The following is a 7,821-nucleotide window of genomic DNA, read 5'->3' as shown; positions in this document are numbered from 1 at the left end:
TCTTGAGTTCAAATAAACTGTCGTGAAGCTGCAAGGGGAATAGCTAAACGAAAGAGTATTTTGTGTCTAATCTGAATAGTAACTCAAGCAATACAGTCAATTTTCCATTTGAGTTGGTGTCTAAGTCTTCACTGCCGACTTTTTTTTTGCATAAAACAATCTGAAATTTGCGAGGCTGGGAATTTGCACAGTGTGTTTAGGACTGAGCAAGAACTAGGCAACAGAATTGAGAATATTCAAAAGATTGATACATCTCCAACCACCAGTCTTGCTGATCTCTGAGCAGTGACTACAGTGGGGAGCACTGTCAGTGCTGTGCACATCTTGTTATCGACGATTTAATTTTTGGAATAGCTTACTTAAAATTAAAATTGTCAGTTACAAATTAAATGGAAAGTAGTGTAGAGAGGGAGGGCAGATTCAAGGTAAAATAAATGTTGCCTAATGGCCTACATTCCAAACACAGAGAGAATGAACTCTGATTGACATCTGAGCAACAGCACAAAGGGAAATATAGAGCATGCTCTTCCTCACTCACTCAGAAATGCAACCATTCTATTTGCAGCTTTTTCAGAGGGTGCTGTAGCCACGTTTCAAGTAAGAACCAGACTATATAATTTCCAGCGAAGGATCAAGAAGGGTAGTTGACAGCTGAGCTGATACTTATTTAAACAGTAGTGTAGTGCTTATTTGCTGTCACTCATCCTACATAAGGGAGTTTGCTGAGTCACCAGACACAGTTCACTTCCAGACAGAGATATATTGCCAGCAATTTTCTTTACGAATAAAAATATTTCTTGCTGAACTAACGCCTCATCAAAAATGAAACAAAAGAACTCTGTGAGTGGAATACCTTGTAGGGAGTTTACAGTGATTTAAAACCAATCAACTATAGCAGTCCTCATGAAATAAATTGGTTACAATATTTCATATCTTCAAGAAACAAACGTTTATGCATGTTTCATTCCACTGATGCTAAGATTTAAAATATGACCTGGCGATATTTGAACTCATGAGATGATCTATCAGAGAAGTTACAATATATCATGGAACTTGGAATGATGAAACCCTGGTCTTCCTGTTATGGGAAGGATTTTATTAAACTTGAAAGGGTTCAGAAAAGATTTACAACGATGTGGCCAGGGTTCGGGAGTGTGAGGTACAGGGAGAGACTGATTAGGCTGGGACTATTTTCCCTGGAGCATCGGAGGCTGAGGGGTGACCTTATAAGATCACGAAGGGCATGGATAGGGTGAATAGACAAGGTCTTTTCCCGAAGGTAGGGGAATCCAAAACTAGAGGCTGCAGATTTAAGATGAAAAGGGTAAGATTTAAAAGGGACCAAAGGAGCAACATTTTATGCAGAGGGTGGCACGTGTATGGAATGAGCTACCAGAGGAAGTGATGGAGGCTGGTACAATTGCAACAAAGACAAAGTCTCTCCCCGCCTGTTTTTAAGAAAATGGTAGTTTATTTACTCCATAGTTAGGAAGGCTGTTCTGGGAATTGACCCAGTGATAACTGAAGAGGAAACAATCTATTTCCAAGTTAGGGTGTGTGGAGGAATTATTGCAACTAAGCATGTGCTTAAGGAGCTATGACATGGTGACGTCAAATCACATAGAACTGGGAGTCAAGTGTGTAAGGTTCAGGAAATATCCTCTCCTCCCATCTCCTGTGTATAGAGTATCTATTAAACAGGGGCTGTTAATGTTCACTGATAGGAGTGGGGAATATCTTCCATTGATGTCTCAGACATTAAGTTCCAGGTGCACAGGTTTTTGGAAGGGTTTCACTATTAGGTCTAATGAGTTCTGTCACCATATCCTACCAAACCCATCTCATTAACGTTGACCCCGTCATATCTGATTCCAGCACTATTTTGCCACATAGCATTTTCAGAACGGCTTGCTACTCAGCAGTCATCCTGGAATTCACCACATTCCCTAGTGCTTGTGCCATCTTTAAAAGCCTGTTGTGTACCCAGATGAACACTGTCACTCCGGAGCTAACCTGCTGGCATCCTGAAATTGGCCCCTGACGTGGAATACAGGGCATCACTTTGTGACAGGGCATGGACATGGAGGTGCTGCTGGGCATCTCCCTCATAGTCCAGGAAGAAAGCAGCCACTATAAGGCAGAAAGACTCCAGGTGGATAGTGGCATGTCCAACATTCAGCTCTTGACCCCTTATGTAGACAGCATCCTGACTCTGTGCCAAGTGCTGGCTTTCCATTTTGAAACCCCCTGGATTGGTACCGGGGCTGCCCATAGCTTACTGCGTCAGGAGCTCCTTGTCAAAAGCTACTCTGCTTATCTTGACATCGGCCTGTTGAGAACCAAGGCAGGTTTTCTTCCTATGTGTCCATACTAAATTCCAAAGAAAGACAGAAGTAATATGAGCCTGATAGATATCTCTGGTTGAGGGGGTAAAGTGATAAAATCCAATGAAAGGTAAGACAGGAATAGTGTGAGCATCCAGGTAAGTCTCAGAGTGAGCTCCGTGACAGCAAGCAAAGAGCCCAGATGTTGATGCTGGTCTATCCCAGGAGCTGGGTGCATGTCCCTGAGCATATCCCTAATCCTTGCTGCAGGATTACAATGATACTTGCTGGTATAGCCCTAACTGCAGCATTGAATTGAAGGAGTGTGTTGTAAATGGAGATGTGCCATGAGGGTTCTTAGAAGCTGGTACATATCAGATGCCAATTTCTGTAGACATGGGATAGGTGTGGCCAGTGCCCGTGGACTATGCCATGAGGTGTTGATGCGTGGTGTTCGACATGGAGCTCCTTTGGAGCAAGCATTGAGCTGAATAACTAACATTTTATACTGTGTCAACATAATCTCTTTGACCTTGTATTCTCTAGCTCAGCTAACAAAGGCAAAAATCACATATGCTTTCTTAAAAACTTACCTAACTGCCCTGCTATTTTCAAAGGTCTGTGGTGCACTATGTCCTTAGATCTTCATTACATTTAAAATCCTACCATTCACAGTGTAATCCGTTGCCTTTTCTTCCCAAGTGCATTACCTCACACATTTCTGGATTAACTTCCATTTGCCAGTGCTCTGCCCGTCTGATCAGTCTATTGATGTGCTCCTGCCGTTTTTCCTCAAAATTTATCATCTTACCACTTTTTTGTGACATCCACAAGTCTGTTTATCATATTCTTCACATTTAAGTCCAAATCGTTAGCGTACATCACAAACAGCAAGGGCACCGACACTGAGCCCTGCAGAACCCCACTGGAAACATAATTCCAGTCACAGAACCATCCCTCAACCATCATCCTCTGTTTTCTGCCTCCCAGCCAAGTTTGGATCTATGTAGACTACAGCAATTGTGAATTAGCCTCATCAACAGTCCTGGTGGCCCCCTCAAAAAATTTAATTGAATTGGTCACACATGACCTTCCCTTAACAAATCCATGCTGACTATCCTTAATAAATCCATGCCTCTAAGGTTTTAGAGTAGATTTGTAACTCGGGTTGTGGATGTAGTGGTTGGTTCGCTCGCCGAGCTGGTTCGTTGTTCCACAAACGTTTCATTACCCTGCTGGGTAACACCATTAGTACAGCCTCTGATGAAGCGCTGTTGTCCTGATCTTGGGACAGGCCAAGCAGAGACAAGCACGGGAATTCCTAGAGGCCTGGTTCTACACTAAGAAGACCATCAACAAACACATAGAGCTAGACCCTATATATACAACACTGCAAAGGGAAACTGGAAGTGAGGTAATCCAGCTCAACGGACAACAGAGTTTAAACACCAGGTGGGAAAACACAACAGCGCTTCATTGGAGGCTGCATTGATGATGTTACCCAGCAGGGTAATGAAAAGTCTGTGAAACAACGAGCCAGCTTGGCGAGCCAACCAGCCACAAAAATCCATGTCTCTCCAAGTACAGGTATATTATATCCCTCATTATTCTTTTTGATGTCTTCCCTAACATCAATGTTAGAGTGATTAGCCTGTAATTGTCTCGTCTATCCCTTCCTCCTGGTTTTAATAATGGAACAACATTAGCAGTCCTTCAGTTCTCTGTCACCTCTCTTGTACCTAGAGACGATTTGAAAATTGTTGCCAGAATTGTTGATATCTCCTCCTTTACCTCCCTCAATGGGGCCTGTACATATATACAGTTTTAAGGCTGTGAAACCTACCTGTACCTCTTCTCTACAGATGTTAATTTCTTCGAATATTTCATAGTCCTCCACCTTGATGTGTCATCCTTTACTATGGTGAAGACCTACACAAAGTATTCATTGAGAACAGTATTCCATATCTTCCAGGTCCACACATAGATTACATTTATGGTCCCGAATGGGTCCTACTATTCTCCTACAGCAACAACAGAAATTTCTAACAAATCTCAACAGGTCTGGCAGCATCTGTGGGAAGAAAGCAGAGTGAACATTTTGAATCCACACTGTTAGTTTGTCTCCTCAAACAAACTCAAGGCACACTGCTAAAAATTTTAGCTGTTGCAAATGATGGGCAACAAACTTCCAGGCAGAATCTCTGATTTGTACTTCCAGTAGCTGAAGTGCATCAAAGTCAACAATAATTCAATAGATTGCATACTCTTGTATCTTGTATTAGGATTCTTCATTGGCAGACGTTGTAATTTATCTTGCTGTTAACAGCATTCTGAAAAGAAGAAAACAATCTCCTGAGCATGTAAAAAAATCCTTGAGCTCACTAATACTTTGTCTCAAGTCAAATACTAAGAAGAAGCATATTATTAAACTGGAAAAGGTTCAGAAAAGATTTACCATGATGTTGCCAGGAATAGAGGGTTTGACATATAAAAATAGATTGGAAAGACTGGGACTTTTTCCTCTGGAGCTTAGGGGTTTTAAGGGTGATATTATTGAGGTTTATAAAATCATGAGGGGTGTAGATAAGATGAATGACAAGGGTGTTTTCCCTAGGGTAGGGGAGTCCAAAACAAGGGGGTATACTTTTAAAGTGAGAGGAGAAAGATTTTAAAAAGGACATGAGGGGTAACTTTGTTACACAGAGAGTGGTTCATGTTTGGGATGAAGTGCTAGTGCAAGTGTTGAATGCAGGTACAGTTACAATGTTTAAAAGATATTTGGGTACGTTCATGAATAGGAGGGAAATAGGCCACAACACAGGCAGGTGAGACTAGTTTAGCTTGGGATTAATGTCAGCGTGCACTGGTTGAAGAGGAGAGTCTTTTTTCATGCTGTATGACTGTATGACTCTATAAATGGTTGACGTTCAGCAGAATCTAATTTTGCATATTCAATGTGAAGTCTCCAGTGTATCCAAAAATTGTGTATCCTTGTCATCACCATGACATCACAGCTCCTCTGGAAGTAAAGTGATACCTTTCGCCTACCACTACATTTGACATTGTTCACTCATAAAAGGGTCCATAACCAGTGATGGTTCAAATCTTTAATTACTGCAACAATGCTATACCAGTATTAACAGACAAAAAAAAAATCTGTATCTCTGATAAAACAAGGTGTAGAGCTGGATGAACACAGCAAGCCAAGCAGCATCAGAAGAGCAGGAAAGCTGACGTTTCAGGTCTGGACCCTTCTTCAGAAATGGGGGAGGGGAAGGGGATTCTGAAATAAATAGAGACAGAGGGGAGGCAGATAGAAGATGGATAGAGGAGAAGATAGGTGGAGAGGAGACAGATAGGTCAAAGAGGTGGGGATGGAGCCAGTAAAGGTGAGTGTAGGTGGGGAGTTAGGGAGGGGATAGGTCAGTCCAGGGAAGACAGACAGGTCAAGGAGGCGGGAACGAGGCTGGTAGGTAGGAGATGGGGGTGGGGGTTGGAGTTGAGGTGGGAGAAAGGATGGACAGGTTAGGGAGGTGGGGAAAAGCTGGGCTGGTTTTGGGATGCGGTAGGGGGAGGGGAGATTTTGAAGCTTGTGAGATCCACATTGATACCATTGGGCTGCAGAGTTCCCAAGCGAAATATGAGGTGCTGTTCCTATAACCTTCGGGTGGCAGCGTTGTGGCACTGAAGGAGGCCCAGGATGGACATGTTGTCCAAGGAGTGGGAGGGGGAGTTGAAGTGGTTCACGACTGGGAGGTGCAGACGTTTGTCGCGAACCGAGTGTAGGTGTTCCGCAAAGCGGCCCCCAAGTCTCCGCTTGGTTTCCCCAATGTAGAGGAGGCCACATCGGGAACAGCGGATACAGTATACCACATTAACAGATGTGCAGGTGAACATCTGTTTGATGTGGAAGGTTTTCTTGGTCTGTATCTCTGCCTGTAGACTTCCATTTAAACTAGTTTTTGACTCCTCATTATTGGACAGATTAGATTTTCATTTTTATTTGTTTGACTGCATCTCCGTTCACTACACAGAAACAAGTGGTGACTAATATGACAAAGTCTGAAGTCTCATGACACCAGGTTATATACTACTTAGGGTGACACGGGGACTCAGTGGTTAGCACTGCAGCCTCACAGCACCAGGGACCTGAGTTCAGTTCCACCCTCAGGCAGCTGTTTGTGTGGAGTTTGCACATTCTGTCCATGTCTGTGTGGGTTTCCTTCAGGTGCTCCAGTTTCCTACCACAGTCCAAAGATGTGCAGGCTAGGTGGATTGGCTATGCTAAATTGCCCCCAATGTTCAGGGATGTGTAGATTAGGTGGGTAATAGGGGAATGGGTCTGGGTGGGGTGCTTTGTGGTTCAGTGTGGATTTGTTGGGCCAAAGGGCCTGTTTCCACACTGTAGGGATTATATGAAAAAAAAAAGTCCAACAGGTTTATTTAAAATCACAAGCTTTTGGAGCGATGCTCCTTCAGCAGAAGAACATTTAATCTGCTGAAGCAGCAGCACACCGAAAGCTTGTGATTTTAAATAAACCTCTTGGACTATAACCTAGTGTTGTGAAACTTCTGACTTTGTCCACCTCAGCCCAACACTTCATACCATGACTAGTATGACAGGCACAAATCTGATCACAAGGATATTCAGTTCGGGTTGTTTTAATTTTCTTATTGGATTTAGTTGTTTGAAAGGAAGTGCATAAGGTATGGCTGTAAGTGCGCTGGAACATTGTGTAAAATTTGTAATATCAGAACAGGAGCATAATCTGTATCAGATATATAAGACTCTTTAAAATGAAGGGAATAAATTAGAGTTCAGTGGTTAAAAAATAATGTGCATCCAATAGCAGCCAAGACTTTACTTCAATTCTTTCTAAAATCATGACAGAGCTGGTTGACGAGTATCCCCAAGTATCACAGCTATATTCATTTCCTGGTGGAGTTCAGCTTGTAGAGATAATGACGAGATATTACAGACAATGGGAAATTAAAAGGCTGAGGAAGGAAAACATGTTTTGTAAACACTTTGAGCATTCAATTGACTTGGGTGTTTAGAATGAGGTTTTATTGTCACATGTACTCAAGTATAGGGGTACAGGAGTACAGTGAAAAGTTTATAATGTTGCCATTCGTAACACCATCTTACGTGCAAGGTACCTAGGTACAAAATCTTCAGTAAGAAGTGGAAAAAGAAATAAGTTGAAAGTTCAGCATTACAATTCATCTCAGTATAAAGTAGTAAATAAGAAATGAAGTTAAAAGTTCCAAATTAAAGTCCTTCTTTGGCCATGGGCCTGCAGTCGCTCCATGCTGAGTTTTCCCCAGGAGGGCTCGATCTCTCTCCCGCACTGGGTTCGATCTCTCTCCCACACTGGACTCAAGCTCTCTCCCACACTGGGCTTGATCTCTGTTCGCACTGGGCTCAATCTCTCCCCCGCACTAAGCTCGATCTCTCTCCCACACAGGGCTCAATCTCTTTCCCACACTGGGCTCG

General features: G+C 42.8%; 1 long non-coding RNA gene across 2 annotated transcripts in view; it reads right to left on the bottom strand.

The window, feature by feature from the left end:
- Window positions 1–3,834: 3,834 nt before the first annotated feature.
- The window catches only part of LOC125486387, an 8,214-nt gene continuing 4,227 nt past the window's right edge, over window positions 3,835–7,821 (bottom strand). For both annotated transcript variants that reach the window (XR_007265068.1, XR_007265069.1), the window contains one exon: window positions 3,835–4,654. This is a non-coding gene — a long non-coding RNA (uncharacterized LOC125486387). The remainder of the gene's footprint in view (window positions 4,655–7,821) is intronic.

The sequence above is a fragment of the Rhincodon typus genome, chromosome 28 (assembly GCF_021869965.1).
Source record: "Rhincodon typus isolate 14 chromosome 28, sRhiTyp1.1, whole genome shotgun sequence".
Classification (NCBI taxonomy): domain Eukaryota; kingdom Metazoa; phylum Chordata; class Chondrichthyes; order Orectolobiformes; family Rhincodontidae; genus Rhincodon; species Rhincodon typus.
Note: the sequence above shows the minus strand (reverse complement) of the source record. Positions and strands in the feature narration are given on the sequence as shown.